The sequence below is a fragment of the Pleuronectes platessa genome, chromosome 15 (genome assembly GCF_947347685.1).
Source record: "Pleuronectes platessa chromosome 15, fPlePla1.1, whole genome shotgun sequence".
Taxonomy (NCBI): Eukaryota; Metazoa; Chordata; class Actinopteri; order Pleuronectiformes; family Pleuronectidae; genus Pleuronectes; species Pleuronectes platessa.
In genome coordinates, this window is record NC_070640.1 from 18912257 (window position 1) to 18928772 (window position 16516).

General features: G+C 41.8%; 2 protein-coding genes across 7 annotated transcripts in view; one reads left to right on the top strand and one right to left on the bottom strand.

The window, feature by feature from the left end:
• supt4h1 (SPT4 homolog, DSIF elongation factor subunit) overlaps positions 1 to 16516 on the top strand; it is a 115992-nt gene that overhangs the window by 38354 nt on the left and 61122 nt on the right. Inside the window, exon 1 of one of the 3 annotated variants that reach the window (XM_053441962.1) lies at positions 9703 to 9706. The exons of the other annotated variants lie outside the window; for them this stretch is intronic. The gene's annotated coding sequence lies outside the window, so the exon portion shown is untranslated. Of the gene's footprint in view, positions 1 to 9702; positions 9707 to 16516 lie in introns of those variants that run through there. 3 annotated transcript variants of the gene reach the window in all.
• Positions 1 to 16516, bottom strand: part of LOC128457309 (E3 ubiquitin-protein ligase RNF43) — a 79395-nt gene that overhangs the window by 10275 nt on the left and 52604 nt on the right. The gene's annotated exons all lie outside the window — the stretch shown is intronic.

The following is a 16516-nucleotide window of genomic DNA, read 5'->3' on the forward strand; positions in this document are numbered from 1 at the left end:
GAGCTAGGAAGAGGCACCGTTAGGCTACACAAACTCAGACACGCACATGCACACAGTTTGACTTTTTGGTGCTATTACGCAGCACATACACATGTTTTACAAAATGAATACTGACTTCGAGACTAATCAGTAACAGTTTAAATCAAAACCAACAACTAACAGTGTGTTACCCATCACGTTAAAGTAAGTTTTGTAATAACTGGTTATAAATACTTAGAGTATAAGTGCTCTTTATTTTATACTGTTGCTCTGTAAGTCAGAGTGTAATAATTGATTATTTATGTATAGATTAAGATCCCAGATTGTTGAGCTCACATGTATTCATCTCTTGGACTTATGTATACATATTAGCACGAACTGTACTGGTACATAAAAAATAAATAGGAAAAAACTATAAACTGTAGGGTTAGGTCACAATTTAAAGCATTACCCTTTTGTAGCACACTGCATATGTAATCCCTGCTCTACTAAAACTAAATTAAAGTAAACTCCTACTTCTGATGACGGCCCTGAGCATGGATCAAAGCTCTTTTAAAAGTGGTTCTTGTTCATATGGGGTAAGTTGGTTGAATGCTCCACATGTTCTGCATCAGTTCTCACCAACGGTATTTCATGTTTCTACAAATCAAAGCATTTGCTATCAAGAGAGTAGAATAAAAAAAAACTCCAGCAACTGACAGGAAGCAAAGATTCATAAAAACAGACCAATCAAGGATCTGCTCCACCTGCAGTGATCTGCCCCCTCCAGCAGTGGGTGGCCTGCTCGGGGCTAGGCAGCCAGCGCTGTTTGTTTACATCGCTGGTGAAGTGCGCTGTGTGTGAGCCCGGCCTGGCATCACAGTGTGTTCCCGACCGAGCAGAAACAAACTAAGCTGCTGTGATGTCTTTATTTCACATGAGGGAAGGGACAAGCTTTTTTCCCCCATCGCCTGACAAGATCGCTCTGCTGGTTAATGCCACAGTGTTTGTCGTGAGTTTAATGTGGTGCGGATGGCGCAGCCGGGCCAGCCGGCGGCTAACTGCCTTCATCTGCAGCCAAGTTCCGACGAAACAGGGAGGAATAGGACAGGGGAATAATGATAATGTTACGCACACATACACGCATTCTGTCTTACCTCGGAGAAACATCTGTTATATTATTCTGTAATTCTGATTACAGAACAAAGTGACCCAGTAGCTTAAAAACCTTTGACTTTTGACAGTGGGTTTTATGTGAGTCATACAATAAAAGGCCATAAACTGTAGCAGTGACCACAAATGAAGAGCTCAAATATTTATCTTCAAATTGAGCCATTGACATTTTTCCTATTTTGAAAAAAGTCTGTGAAACATTTCCACCAGAAGACGGAAAAAGAAAGAAACAAAATCTAACAAGAGCATGAAGGTTACGAGAAATTTATTGAAACTGTTGTTTTAAAGACGTTTTTCAGTTCATTATCAGGTATTTACTCAAATGGAAAAATGGCGCTATAACAGATTTTTAGCAATGCACCGAGCAAGTTAAAACATTCTCTATCTCAATTTGTGAGCATTGCTGCTTTTATTTTGAAAATCTTGATTGTAGTTAATTACAAAGCACCACACACCAGGACAGAAAACTTTCCAGGGTTCTGAAAACTCCTCCTAACCCTCCTAAAACATGATGCTGAACCCTGTTTAACTAGGTCTAACTTTGCTTGTGGGGACCCAGTTGGTCTGGTTTCCCAGCGTGACTCTCATTCACCATGACTTAATTATAGCATGGAATAATATGTGTGGGAATAAGGAGTGAGAGTGAAAGAGGTAAAGAAAAAAGAAAAAAGAAAAGGACAGGGAGAGGAGGGCGGCGAGCACGCTGTGGTGTTGCTGCAGCATTAAAGCGTCTAATGACAGAGTACAGCGCTCCGGGCCTACAGGTCTGAGGCCGAGACTCTGCTCTGTCATTTCTCCTGAGCGGCCTGGCACACTGGAACCATTACTGAGGCACTGGAACAACACCGCATGGTTAAATGAAGAGCAGCCGGAGGCTGCCGAGGGGGTAACGATGACTTGTGACAATAATTTGGTAGCACATCATATCAGTTTGGAGGTTTGCCCTGCTGGTTAGCCTTAGCTTTTATGTGATGACAGCATGAACATCGCCATCATGTGTCCGTGGTACAAAGTTGACTCACCTCATGTTAACTTCTCAGTGTTACCTCCAGAGCGACAACCTGCTAATCATTAAATAAGACTAAGAGTTTCCAGCCACGTGTTGATGCTTTGAGCTACATGCTAACGTCAGCATGCTAACATGCTCACAACAGCAATCTTAATATTTTTTCAATTACATTTATAAAAACTATTGCCGTGCCTGTTCTAAACCTGCCTGTTTGTTTGACCTGTGGTAATGCCATTAGCTACTTCAGAATTATTCACTGTCAACCTCAAACAGTTCTACATTATATTGTCCCTTTTTTATAAACATTCTATGGGACAGACTAAAGTTAGAAAACGTTGTGTTCATCCTACCTGGTTTATCTGCAATGAAGACTTTATAGTCTATGTTTTCATGAAATTAACTGAAAGTTTAACATTAAGAACACATCTCAGAATAACTCTGTACAACGGCACCGGAAATTATACTGTAACCTTCAAAATGACAATAACAATAAACCAATGGACTCAATCAAATCTAATCTTTATAAAGAAAGTATTACTTGCAGGGCTGTTTTATTATTTATTTTCAAAGACCAGTGTATAATAATAAGTTGTGTTGCACCTCCTTCACCATAACACGTTGTGGCTATAACGTGATGATAAACAGACGGTAGATCATTTTCTAACCAATATAACATCAAAAAGGCTTACCTCCATTCAAATCTAATGATTATTAAAGTATTTGAATTGTCCAAATACTCAGGTTTCAATAATACTGAGGCACAGACCTGTATGTCAGACTCATGGCAACAAAAGGAAAACCTGCCCTATCAGATTTAATTGAGAATAATTGGACCTGGATAAACTTGAATCAGATCTCAAGTTACAACAGAGAGTCAGTGACCCATGAAGACCTCTGCCATGCATTTGCACAAGTGAAAAGACAATCATGACTACCCTTATTTAGCTATTTGTGTAGCCTACAGAAGATATTCATGGGTATGAATGCCTGACACACAAACAATGTAAGCGGTATATAGGAATGTCTCTTTAATATTAAATAAATACAATTGTGGGGTTAGTGTTGTTTGTGCTTTTAGACATACATGTACACATCACATGTATGTTGACCAGACCAAAAGACAGGTTCAGCAGCTCAGTAGTTTTTCATCCTTCACCTATATCATTTCGTTTCACTTTTAGGTAATTTAATTTGTGAAGAACATGAACAAACGAATATGGGTCAGGAAGAGTTTAAATTCTCTCACTGATATTCATTTAACATTTTACATGAAAAACAACACAGCATCGCTTTAAATGTTGTATCCATTTTGTTTAATATTTGGGAACGATTGTGTGTGAATAATTGCTGCATGTGTGTGTATGTGTGCGTTTGTACATGTGTGTGTGCCCTCGCTGCCTGATTGCCGGCTGCTTGCCACTGGCTGTGCGGCAGCTAAGTTGGTTGGAAGGAGGCAAGGGTGTGGCCGGTGCTGGGTATCCATTACTCACAGGGGTACTTTGATGTGGGGCTGCTGGAGGGGTGGGGGGGCAAGAGAGAGAGAGAGATGGGGGGGCAAACAAGTCAGGGCAGGTGAGCAGATTCTACGCACTCAGGAAAAGTATTGAGCCTAAGGGGGTGGACCTGAATCACATACTCCTCCTCCTTCTGTCTCCCATTCATCCTGACACAAACACACACACACACACACACACACACACACACACACACACACACACACACACACACACACACACACACACACACACACACACACACACACACACACACACACACACACACACACACACACACACACACACGCACTCTATCTCTTTTGCAGAGAGAGAGACACACAATCTGGAAAAAGTTATGAACCTGAGCGGTCTGTTGGAGGTAAGAGGGGTCATTCAGAGAACTCACAGTATTGAAGCTCACCCCTCCTCTTCCACTTTCCTTGTCTCTCCCCCCTCCCCTCTTGTTAGCAGGCACTGGCTGCCCTGTGACGCATTGGAAATGCAAAACACAGGTCGACAGAGAAGGACCAGTGCCATCTGATACACTGCCGTTTGCTAAACACATCCTGTAAACATCAAAGAGCTGGGCATCAAGTGCCGCACCCTCGGGGGCAGAGGAGACTGATGTGGTCGCCAGCGACGGCCGTGATGATGGAGCCGAGAGGCCCTCAATCACACACACACACACACACACACACACACACACACACAGACAGACACACACGCACACACACAGCAGCTCACTACTTCCTGGTTGTAGCTTAGAATGTAATAATGTTGCCATCAATTCACTCATCGAACAATTGTCCAGAAAACAAATAAATGTATTTCCCAAAAATTATTTTTAACCCAGCTGGATGAGAGTGGTTTTTTGAATCTAACTAGTGTGAGCATGCTTAGCTATCAAGGCTAAAAAATATGTTTTACATACACATATGAATAAAGAAGTGTGAAAACAGGGAAGAAGTAATGAAAAAACATAAAATGGGCATTGAAGCTGTGTTCATCATTGTTCGACATTATTCTATACAGAGACTAGAATATGAGAATATTAAGACAAAGCAAAATATTTTATACAATTGGGCTGATAATACTGAATTAAGTATCTGCACCATATTGCACACACTCATAAATAGAGCAAAATCTGTCACTTAAACATACCAGATTTGTCAAGATCGACGAGTTATTCACCGAGAAATCTGAGAAAATGGTGAATAATGCCCTTTCCAACAATCTCAAATAAAGCAAAAAAAGTAGGTAGTTTTTGCGTACTCCTGCTAACTACAACACAAACAAACAGTTTCAAAAGGAAACAAAACCTCCTCAGCTGAGGTTGTTTCGTGCATAAAATGTAAGCACGAGCCCACAGTAAAATTTTAAAAATATAGTACTTTGTCCGACCAACTGCACAAAAGCTGATAAAAATACACCTGATAACAAAGTGTGAACTTGTAACTTATTATTTGATTTTGTTGTGAAATGGGAAAGAGCCCTGTTTCTGAATGTTTGGCCCTGTAAGTTAGGATTTCCCAAAACCACCGACCTGGCTTCTCCAGAAACATGTGGATTGAAAAACACCACAGTCAGAGTATAAGTTTTCACATGGTCGGGCCAACGGTGTTTTACCAACACTGACTCCTGCCACACTGACATCACATAACTAAAGATGCTACGCATACGATACTGTTTTAAAATTAATCACAGTGATGACTATGATATACCTTAATTATGGCATCACTTGACTTTAATAAGTATAATTAAGTCAACCACATGTATGTGATGGCAGCGAGTGAAATGTTAAGACGGGAGTTAAATCCCTGGATGTACAGACTCTTCTGATCTAGTGGGGGAACACAAACATACCGAAACCCCACCTCCAACACTTTCTTCTCACTTTTTTAGAAAAAAGAAGAAAAAAAACTCGGCTATGAAAGGTCCCACACGAGAAACCATCTGATTTCCACAGAGAGCAACTATCTATTTTATTGTTTGTATTGCACCCAATGAAGAGATTCAGGTGGGAATCATCCTCCTTTGAGTGGCGAAGGACGCCCTTTTTATAGCCTCGGTATCAGTGTGATGATACATTCCTATAGTGCTGATGAAAGTTTAGTAAAATTTAGAGGGAAAAGTTTCCTGTATGAAATCTCTGTCTGTGGCTAACGGAGGATTTTCTTTTCCTCTCACCACCGGGCGGCAACGCAGAGTCTCGGGGGAAGCCAATTAGAGGGCCTTTCCCGGCCTTTTAAGAGGCAGATAATGTTCTTGTTTTCATAAAGCATCCTGTTATTTAATCAGGCCTGTAAGTGAGAGCCTGACACCCCTCCTATAGTGTACAGCAGCCTCCCTCCCTCCTCTCTGTCTCTCTCCCTCTCTTTCTCTCTCTCTCTCCCGCCCTCCCATCATTCCTGCCCTGAGCCCTCCATCTCATTCAACAGCCCTTGTAAGCCTCCAGGAATTCATTCTTGGAACAGGCCGTGCAGTAAGCCATGTCTTTCTGCAGAGCAAACACACACACACACATGCACATGGACAAACACGCACACTCACATGTACAAACACTACTGACGACTAACGCTGCCTGTAAATGAGGGAGAGATATATATAAAGACTTTGATACGAAATTTTAGTAATATCACACATTTCTACCATTGCACAACTACTGCAAATCAGTGTTGATGAAAATCAGGCCTGCTCCAATCTTCAATGCTCATAGTCGATATAAACGTACAAAGAGAAGATTTTACTATTTCACACCTCAAGGCTTTTCATGGCACAGGTGTGTCTGTATCCTCTTAAATTCAAATCATTGACAAAGAAGACGAAAACAGCCTGTAAATCATTTACTGGCATTGGTGGAACACGTGTCCACAGCTTTTACTTTTGTACACCACATTGTAGTAGCATAAATAAAGTTGCATTCAATGTAATAATTCAATGTATTACTTTGGAAATAGTATTAGTCTTAAAAATCGTCAAAAATAAAATGTATATGTTATTTTAATGTAAAATTAGATTATTATTCATGTTTGAAGAGGTGGAGCTTTTTTTTTGTACAGGCTGTTGACTGTGGTAGTCAGTGGTAAGTCAAAATATGAACATTTTGACAGCACAATGATGCCAGATGAAGGTTTTGGAATCACCAAAGTCACTGAAAAGCAATCCTGAGGGGAACATGAATGTCTGAGCACAAACAATCATTGAAATACGTCCGGCTGTTGTCATATTCCACTCTAAAACACAAATGTGAGCCTCAAGGTGGCGCTAGAGCAACAGTCAGGCGATCACCAAAGGTTAACAGAATTCCCCCCTTCATGAGGAACATGAATGCCTAAACTTCATGATGGTTGTTAAAATATATCAGTCTGATCAACTGACCAACATCCCTTCAGCTACAGCACAAGTATGTGTCCTTCCTTGTGTACTCTGTTTTTGTTGTTGTTTGTTGTACCATGTACTGTGCTGCAGCTGCTGTAGCACTTTGGTTCAAGACAAATTTCCCCTATGGGACAATAAATTAAAGGAAAAAAAGAAAAAGAAAAAGGTGTGTCTTGATAAATAAAGAGTGACATGTTGGTTCATAGGCCTCTGAATGTAAGATTTAGCAGCTTCATCCCCATCATCCAACATAAGGATGGTGTTTACTCATTAACAAATAAAGGTTAGTGTATAAGTTCACATGTACACCACGGTCTGACTTTTGGGATTTTACCTGGCATCCAGAACACCATCCTTATAAAATGTGGGTCAACATAAAAACGTATAATAATAAAATAACAAAAAAAAAAAAAACATTTCTCAAATAACCGTGCTTGATAGCTTTACGGCATTTAATGCTTAAGACTAACTAGTCTCATTGTATCCTGGGTGAATTTCATACTGTAGAGTCACACTGTCTGCCTTGTGAGTCTGTTTTGTCAAACCCCTGTTAAAAGCAAGTGAGGGGGCACTTGGCACTGTAACCAACCTGAGTCAGAGTTAAACAGGTTCATTCTGCAGAGGAAAAACAAGAGCTCACTCCCTCCGCCTGCAGTGTCGGACTCACAAGACCTGTTTGCTGCTTCGCTTTAAACTCCTGGAAATGCAAAGTGCTCTCCCGCTGGCCTGGGGAAGTAGTTATTGGTAACAAAAACCTGTCTTCTTTGCACTTCACTTTCAGCAGCAGCGTGCCCTTGCCCAGGCCTGAGGCGAGCCAGAGCTCACAAAAAAAGGAGAGTAAAAGAGACAGATGAAGAAAGAGAAGACAGGGAGAAGGTGGGACAGTGTTGGGCGAAGGGACAGGGGGGAAATGTCTTCTTTTTTTTATGGGAATGTTTCACTTAATCTCATAAAGGCAGCGTGAAAACCTCCATCTGTTTGCCGAGCAGTTCTAAAGAGACTCCACATGCCTCCGCTTGCTGCTATATGAAAACAACATTCTAATGCAGATCTTAAAGAGGGCCAGCGGCTCAGCCTGCACAATGAGCTGGATGTGCCAGACGAAGCTATGGAGGATGGGAGGGTGGAAGGAGATCTCGGTAAACAGAGGGGAGCAGCAGAGAGCGGGGGCTGGCGGGGATAAAGAAGTGGGGCGAAAGACGTCAGAGGGTTAAATCAAACCAACAAATTTTTTCCTGTCAACAGTCCTGTTTCTGACCTGCTAGACATGACATTGAAGTGGTATAGACAGACAGGGCTGGTGCGGGTCGCCCTCTGGCCTCGCCTGCCACTCCTCCGAATCAACCCATTCACCTCTCCACCTCTCCCGACTCTCTCCTGCTTTCTGTTCCCTTCTCCTCTGCCTCTTCATGTTTCACCATGAGGCTTATACCATTCGCCTTTGTCATTAATAGAGGAATGTCCTGGCGCTGAGCAGGGATCCAAGAGCAGCACCTTCACATTAAGGGTCTGCAACGATAAAACCCTCCCTCTCAATAAAAGCTTCTACAGCAGGTGGAGGCACCATGAATCTCCCGACAGAGGAAATGAAGTAAAATCAGACACATCAGTTTAAATCATATGATAATAAATTATTCTGTAGATGTTATTCAAATACAGGGAACCAACGGTCCTCGAGGTTGGCAGCGTGATGCCTGTGCAGTCAGGTTTTCCTGCATGCTAGCGCCTCTACACACCTCCAGGCCTGCTCTTCCCACAACCGGGGCAAGACCAGGCCCGATCCCGTCTGCAAAGCTATTCCGACAAGCCGCCCCTCTGTAAAACTCCAGGGTTCAAACTGCTGCGAGATCAAAGCGGCAATAGTGCAGTAATAATACGTTACTGCCCTATGAACGTCTCATTCATCAGGGAGAGGCACTGATATAGTACAGTTGTAACTGCAGGGCCACTAAGCACTCATCATATGATGTTAAACTTGCTGGGCCTGTGTGGAAAAACCCCTTCCGCTCTGTAGGCCGATTGAGGACCAGGGATGGACTCTCACCAGTAACGCTCCCAAAACATTGATATGATAAGGAAGGACGCAAAAGTTGCACCTGTGACAAACTCTCCAGCAGCTGTCCCAACTTTTCACACATCCTTCCTCACTCCAACTCATCATCAAACTGCGACCACACCATCACCCCCCACCAAACAACCCTCCTGCAGCCAGCTCGAGGTGTCTCCCAACCCTTTGGGATGATGGCGGTATTTTAATAGAAGCAATCTGGCACCGAACTGCATCATCTGGACTCCATCTCTCCTTATGAGCATGACATGGCATTCTATTTTTAGGTCCGCATTCTTCACAAATCATCTGCGCCGAGCGCCGACAACAGTCTGATGAAACCCTGACCTCCGCACGCTCCCTTTGAAGTGACAAGTGAGAGATGTGCCGCCTTAAGAATGCCTAGAGATGCTTTCTCGAATGCCAGGAGCAGCTCTGCGAGACGGCGGCGTGCTCGCCCTCGGGGAGCAGATAAGCAGCCTTGCGTGCGTAGACGTAGGTGTGTGTGTGCAAAATCACAAACACACAATTGCTTATGAGAAAAATTATTCTCTCCTTTCTTGAGGCTTCATTAGTTCCAGTCAGACAGCTGAGATTAACCATAAATTACCCCATTTCTATGTCATTTGCAAACTGTAAAACATTCAAACCAGTTCAATTTGAGTTTAAACATTTCAAACAATGTAAGCTAACTGAATTTCAGCTGAATATTTCACAGTCATCTCCTGAAAATGGGCAACAACTGATTTCAGTTAAGTTAATTTGATGTGAAAAGATTAATAAAGTTAAAACAACTTGACATTAACAACAGTGACAAATACGACTGTTGTGTTCATTTTCCTCAGTTGCAAGAATCAACACGAGTGTAAAAGGATTGAGAAGGAGTTAACAACTAACCCTTGTTACTGTTAGCACTGCTTTTATTAGAGGTAGAGGCAAAGGCGCTGTATGACGTGAAAGAGGGAGGTTCATTCAGGTGTATTCAAAACAACGGAAAGTTAGTTGGATTATTTTAAATAACGGATTACTCTTTTCCCATTGCCAACAGAGAAGTTTACCTTTCAGATTGTTGTTTACCCCCAGTGTGTCGTCTCAAACGTCAAGAATGCACTGACAACTGCTTCTCACCTCGCTGTCTCGAGTGTTCACTCAGATGTCATGTTTCCATTGTGGATGCTGATTTTATGCATTCTCATTGTAGACAAAAGCCAAAGTTTAGTGTTTTTTTGTAAAATCTCTGTGTATACGCAAAAAACTGATAAAATGTAGTATTTAAACTAACAATGAGAATTCCAAGGCATACAGTATACCTTAAATGACACAAACCCAAGTATGCCTGCTTATATTTTGAGCGTATTTCTTTAAAATAATATGAATTATTTAAAACTCAGCGTAAATGAACAACATGAAAATATAAATATAACAAATTTCCATGACTTTTCCAAAACTTTGGGGATTTTATTTTTCCCCATGACTTTTCCAGGTTTTCCATGACCGTAGGAACCTTCATTTTGATTCAACTGAACTTCAAATGTAGAGTTCAATTAAATAAATATACATATTTACCAAAATCACTAAGTTCCATTATATTTAAAAAATATTGAAAATTTGTGAAACTGAATTGGGAACAATTCAAACTATAAGAAGAACAGTGCTCTGGGCAAATATTAAGGCGGGCATATTTCGCAATCCACACATATACACAAGCATGTGATATTCCAGCTTCTTTTTTGGAAAGTTACTTCCCACAAAGTAGCACAGCGGACTTCTCACTGTTTGTGTATTAAGTTTTGTGGTGATGCTGCTGACAAACTAAACCACGAAGAGCCAGAAATGAGGAAGAGCAGAAAAGTGAGAAAGCGGGAGCAACACTCTGCTAATGGCCATGCAGCCCCTGGGAAAACACAGCCAGCATCTGAAAATCTCCTCTCACAGCAATCGACACATCTCCCGCATTGTCCGTACATGTGGAGGACAGTTTGCCATCAGCTCAGTCAATGTTAGCTTAGCAACGCTGGCATTAGCCAAGAAACTAACGAGAGATGTGGATGGGAACAGCAGCCGCAGCTGGGGTGTGTTAATGCTGCTGAAAATAATCCTCCAGAAGAAGCACTTGCACCTTTAGGCTGGAGAATTTTCCACCTATTTAAGGTGACAGGATGAGTGCATGGTGCGCTGCAGAGAGCAGACCCTTCTGCAAATCATTCACACCTCATTGGTGGAAGTGATGACAGGGCTGAACTGAGCTGTACGACAGCGGCGCTGCAGGTCAAGGTGACATCTGTTTAGCTGTGACCCCAAGGCCTCTGTAACCACCGGACTTTCAAGTCTCACTGTGTTGATGATCCTCTCAGCTTGACGACCTGCAATTAAAATGCTCCTTGTCAGCTGCAGGTGGAATTGTGCATGACTGATTTTTAAATAAACAAACAAACAGATGTGGTCGCTCGCTTGAGCTCGAGTTTGCAGCAGCCTTGGGCCAGCAAGTGTGGCTTTTGGAGATATGTAGGAATGCAGCGGTGAGGTGGACCTACCTCAGAGGTAACATACAACAGGCATGTGATGGATTTTAACAGCCTCCTCGTGGCATTGAGTGATTTTACCTCTAATTCCTGCTCCATTTATCTTTATGTAGACTCACCTTGTTGCACCAGAGGTCAGAAATATCTCACCAAGCATCCCAACCCACTTTCCTTCCCCCTCGGCAAGAAAACAGGACGTAATTCCTTCCATCCTCGGAAAATTCTGTGACCAACCTTTTTGTTTCCCACCTGCTCTTCTGAACAGACACATTCAATTCAGTGCTTGTTTTGCTGCACACAGACCTACTGTTTTTTTTTTTTTACAAAGAATGCACTTCATCCATCGAGGAAAGAAACCTGACATATTACTGTAAAGCCTTTTTCAGACGTGAACTCTGGAGAATGTCCACACAATTAGGTCCAAACTTCCCTGGCGTTTGCAACAACACAGAAATCTCAGGAGCGTCCAGGTGAGGGGTGATGCAGCAGGCATACACAGGACATAATGTATTGATTTCGCGGTAAAGATACCTTGTTGTTGTTTATAGTACATAGACACAAGCATTGAACCATATCACCAAATACTCTCTTGGCAACTTTGTCAGTGTATTCTACGAGTATAGCCTTGCTTTTTCATCCTGAGATATTTGTATTCCTTTTGTGTCTTTTTCAGTTTCGCTGCTGTCAAGTGTTAGAAACGTCATCATCAAGGCCTATCGCAGTGAAATCTCCGGAGGATCTACCGCTCTATTCTCACATTGGCTCACTCTGACATTATCTGGAGTTTTTGCAAAAGAGTCAGGCAGGAGAAACTCCGGAGCTTCTTACTTGGACATTTGGGTTCTCTGATACAGTCCCTCCGGTGAATGTCAGGAGATTATCCGGAGTTCAATACATGTCGGAAAGCAGTTTAATTGTTGAGCGGCTCACAAAGTCAATTGAACAAACAAATATACTTCTGGACAGCATAGTTACTTCCTCGCACCTGTCTACAGATCCATGTCTGCGAAAACCAGGTTTTCCTCTGATAAAGAGCCGCTTGAGTGGTGAAGGCTGGACACCTGACAACAACAACAACACAGAACAGTATGAATACAGCCACTATCTAGACCTAATGAGCAGAAAATCCTCCTGAAATTGTGTACAAGCCCTCCCACAAAGGCCGAGGTGAACGAGCAGCAACCAGAGGTAATTTTGGCGACTGGAATGTGAATAACATTCCTGTTGCTCCGGACTCTTCCTCGTCCCAAATATTCTTTGGCCGAGTCCCATGGGAAAGCATACTCCAGCGTGTGTGACGACAACAGGCAAGACTTATCACCCTGTTTTCCTGTCCTTGGACTTTTGACACGGCAGATACCTCATGAACAGGCTGCAGTGGGCTGAAGATGCCTTAAAGAGAGGAGGGTCTGATTAAAAACAAAGTGAAAACCTCTAAGTATTATGAGTTTATCTTCTACAACATATTAGCACTCTATGCGTGACGTTTTTTCTTTCATAAATATATCTCTGGATTAAAAGAAATTCCTAAAAATCCTTAAGATATTGCAAAACTCAATGTTAAAAAAAGTGAAAAGACATTATAAATGCAGGATCCATCCCCCATAATCGAATCTGCTCCAAAAGTTGATGGGTTTTTCCTCAAATCATAGCCAACTGTTCCATCAAGTTTCAAGAAAATACACAAATGTTTCAAAAATATACATTTGAAACATGGATGTATATTATATAACAATTCCTTAAATACATACAAAATATTAATGAAATGTATAAATAAAAAGACTAACTATAAAACTTGCACTATGAGCTTTTTTTGTCATTTTCTACGATGGCTATTGAATGTTAACACACTGATTAACTTAGATAGCCTGCTGCTCCACATACACTTAGTAGACGTGTATGGATACGTGTACATACAAGAGTGCAGTACCAGCACTGTCACAACAGCAAAGGATAATAGAATTCTGCTTTTGTAGCACGGTGGATATAAGGGAACCAACTGACAAAGGTTCCCATTGTTTGGCTCTATTAAAAAACCCTGTGTGTGTGTGTGTGTGTGTGTGTGTGTGTGTGTGGGTGTGTGTGTGTGTGTGTGTGTGGGTGTTTGTGTGTGTGTGAGTTATTGACACTTCCCTTTTAATATCTGGACCATCATGAAAGGAAGAAGAGGGAGAGGACTGGAGGCCTCTACAGTCAGAACAACATCTATCTCACAGACAAAATAGATACAACTGTCCTCAGAGACATGGCTATCAAACTACAAATAACATCATGGCTACAGTAAGAATCATAATGAGTGCACTGACTGAAATGAAGGCAGTCATTAGGCCGCTGGACTCAAAGCTAAGTACTTCCTAATGGGTTATCTTCACTGTGATTTGGCGAGCTGAGACAGCACCTAACTTTAGCAGCATAGGAAATGGGAGGGAAAAGACTGCGTCGTTCGGGTCAAACAGGCACAAACATTGGAACTTGGCGCGTTCGTCTCATCTTCTCTGAAGAGAGAAGGAACAATTCTGAATGGAGGAAACAGTCGAAAGGCTCTTTCTCTCCGCAGTGAAAAGCTAGAAAAGAATATTTGGTACACTTGTCAGAGCTTGACAGAAAGGGAGGCCCGAAAAATGTAAGCCCAGAGCGACTTTCTACATCACTTTTGGAAGCAATTGCATTCAAGATGAGATGATCAAAGCAGTGTAAACTGATCTGACAGGGAGCATAAAGAATATGACCCTCAGGATAACAGGAAGAAAAAGCGTTGTCCCGTTCGCTCAGAGGAGTGAAAAACAGATTTTGAAATGTCCCTGCGTGGTTTGCTAACTTTTTATTTAGTGATTTATGGTTTATCTCATATTGAAAACAGTTAAAATGCTACGCTGTGTTTTTTTTTTGTACGCTTGGAAGATTAAAGCAATAATCTAAGGTGCATGCAATGGTTTTTAGAGGAGCACAGTCCTTGCCGGTCGATTAGGGAGCCACTGCCGAGGTTGCATATGTTCGTGTCCACATTTGACTCGCAGAAGAAAGAAAGAGAGAGTCATATTTTATCCCTTTGAAGACAACCATGCAACTATCTGGCACAGACAAGCAAATAATAGCTTTCCATGGGAGAGAAATCAAAGTGAACAAAGTCTTCTCACACTGACGCATTTCATACAGGCCAAAATGTCCATTGTGTACCTGCTGCTTTTTGCATTTGCTCTTAAAAGCTGAAATTTCCTCCGTTTTCCAGATGTTTCCCTGTGTTCCTCCTCCTCCTCCACTTGTCTCCGATGAACTGGAGATTTTGGACTCTGCTACTGGAGGAAAAGAAGCCAAAGGCAGCTGCCATTGCATTTCCAGCCCCTGTCTTTGCTGAAAAACAGCGAGCGGGAATATCCTGGGGTCAGTGTCACCCCCTACAGATAATCAGACATGAGAGGACAAAAACATTGTCATGAGGGCCTTGATTTATTCCTCCCAGAATGGGCTTCCCTTGTTTTCAAGCACTTCCCATAGCCGGGACTATATTATTTCTGGCCTAAGAGTCTAGGCCAAAGTGGATGACAGATTTCACCACAGTTGGACTCGTTTTTAAGAGTTGTACTGGACAAAGTAGATATTTTTCGTCCTTTACTTAGTCATTCTGCAGTCACAGATGGAAGCTTTCACATTTGCTGTTTTAATATGCACGTCTGTTTCCTCAGGAGAAAACAGACTTTATTATGAATCAGAGGACTCACGAATATAGTGCATTACACATTACTGCTTGGTTTTATCACGCCTGTGGACCTTTGCTCTGTTTTTATTTTTACATTATTCCATAATATGCATCATCCTTTCTTTACCCTTTGTGTTAATCTTTCATGAGCTCATTATTAAAATTTCAATTAAATGCAATTAAGTGTGTATATATATACTCCAGTGTATATATATTTATATTAAGTAAAATAATAAGCATAAGAGTGACTCTTTGGCGTTGTAGATGCTGTGCTTTGAGCTTCATGCTAACCAAGCTCACAATGACAATGCTAGCATGATTATGTTTAGGGGGCATAATGTTTATCAGGTTCACCATCACCAAACTTAATATAATTATTATTATACTATATCCTCTGATCTTCTATAAAAAATATCGCACAAGACAGACTGATCCACATATAGAAATTCAACTTGATCTAAATAGATTTCAAGATTCAGGCTGTTTGGCACAATATTAACAACATGAATGTATCTTTAGTATTAGATGTAAGCTGCCAATCATGTTGTTTAAGAGCATATTATTCTAAAGTATCATATTCAGTTTGACAAGCACGTTGTAAAATGACATTACAAATTGTAGACGGTGTTGTTGCATTTCGATCCCTGTGACTGACGCTGTCTTTGAACGCCAAGCTTGCCTCCTCACAAAGTGGCCAACAGGTAGATTTGGGAGATTTGATGTAATGTGATCCAATGACACATATGCACAAATGTGGGCGTGTACACATGAAAAGCCCAGTTAAAGAAGCAGGATTAATGCACAATCGGGCCCAAACCCCCTTTTTTATCCGAGAGGAGCAGAATCAATAAGCGAGGCCCTCTGTGAGAGTCAACAAGTTCAGACACGGGCCAAAACTTCAATGACTGTAAAAGAGCTGTTTCCACAAAACCCTGGATTCTTCATAGGTTGGTGCAGTTTCACAGAACTGCAGTGTGAGTGGCAGAGAATCAAGAAGCAGAGACTATTAAGTCGGAGGTAAATAAGCTCCTGGCACTGCAGTGATGCTGTTTCTCGTCGAGTCATGTGTCGCTCTGTGACTTAGCTTGAGAACATTTTCCAGGGCTTTGGTGTAAACAGAAAATAACTGGCCGACCGGCTGGCTGGTGGAAAGCAGACGGATCACGTCTGCTGTAGAAAAACATGCTGGCAGAGAAAGCTTGTGGCCTCTGCTTGTGTTGTGTTGTGTAATGATGC